Genomic DNA, 1346 nt, shown 5'->3' with positions numbered 1-1346 from the left:
TAAAATGGAGGCTGCTTTCTTGCGTTGAGGATTACACCGCCCGGCCGCCAGAGTCTAGATGTTGACATGTAACAAGGCCGGCAGCAGGATGGTGGTGGACGTGGCCAACTCCAAAGGGCCCTTCCAGCCCGTGGCCCTGCTGCACATCCGAGATGTTCCTCCTGCTGATCAAGAGAAGTTTTTCATCCAGAAGTTACGTCAGTGGTGTGTCCTCTTTGACTTTGTTTCTGACCTGCTCAGTGACCTAAAGTGGAAGGAAGTGAAACGAGCCGCGTTGAGTGAAATAGTGGAGTACATCACCCACAACCTGGACGTCATCATGGAGCCAATCTACCCCGAAGTAGTCCATATGTTTGCAGTTAACACTTTTCGAACATTACCACCTTCTTCCAATCCCACGGGAGCAGAATTTGACACCAAGAAAGACAAGCCCACATTAGAAAGAGCCTGGCCTCATCTACAGCTAGTTTATGAATCTTTCTTAAGATTGTTAGAGTCTCCAGATTTCCAACCTAATATAGCGAAGAAATATATTGACCAGAAGTTTGTATTGCAGCTTTTAGAGCCCTTTGACAGTGAAGACCCAAGAGAGAGAGATTTTCTCAAAACCACCCTTCACAGAATCTATGGAAAATTCCTAGGCTTAAGAGCGTACATCAGAAAACAAATAATATATTTCATAGGTTTATTTATGAAACAGAACACCACAATAGCATAGCAGAATTACTGGAAATATTGGAAGTATAATCAATGGATTTGCCTTACCTCTGAAAGAAGAGCACAAGATTTTCTTACTGAAGGTGCTGCTGCTGCCTTTGCACAACGTGAAGTCTCTGAGCGTGTACCACCCTCAGCTGGAGTGCTGTGTCGTGCAGTTTTTGGAAAAGGACAGCACCCTCACTGAACCTGTGGTGATGGCACTTCTCAAATACTGGCCAAAGACGCACAGTCCGAAAGAAGTCATGTTCCTCAAGGAGCTGGAGGAAATCCTCCACGTGATCGAACCTTCGGAGATCGTCAAGGTCAGGCAGTTGGCCAAGTGTGTTTCCAGCCCACACTTCCAGGTGGCAGAGCGGGCGCTGTATTACTGCAATAATGAACGAGTACATCATGAGCTTGATCAGCAACAACGGAGCCAAGATCCTACCCATCATGTTTCCGTCCTTGTACCGCAACTCAAAGACCCACTGGAACAAGACGATCCACGGCCTGATCTACAATACGCTGAAGCTTTGATGACTGCACGCAGCAATTCAAGGCCGAGAAGCTCAAATAGAAGCTAAAAATGAAAGAACGAGAAGAAGCGTGGGTTAAAATAGAGAATCTAGCCAAAGCCAATCCCCAGG

The 1346-nt window shown here is 46.4% G+C and overlaps 1 pseudogene; it reads left to right on the top strand.

Annotated features, from left to right (window-relative positions):
• Positions 1 to 58: 58 nt before the first annotated feature.
• Positions 59 to 1346, top strand: part of LOC102877453 — a 1868-nt pseudogene continuing 580 nt past the window's right edge.

Source organism: Elephantulus edwardii, unplaced genomic scaffold (genome assembly GCF_000299155.1).
Source record: "Elephantulus edwardii isolate Elephantulus edwardi_28Jun2011 unplaced genomic scaffold, EleEdw1.0 scaffold00018, whole genome shotgun sequence".
Taxonomy (NCBI): domain Eukaryota; kingdom Metazoa; phylum Chordata; class Mammalia; order Macroscelidea; family Macroscelididae; genus Elephantulus; species Elephantulus edwardii.
Note: the sequence above shows the minus strand (reverse complement) of the source record. Positions and strands in the feature narration are given on the sequence as shown.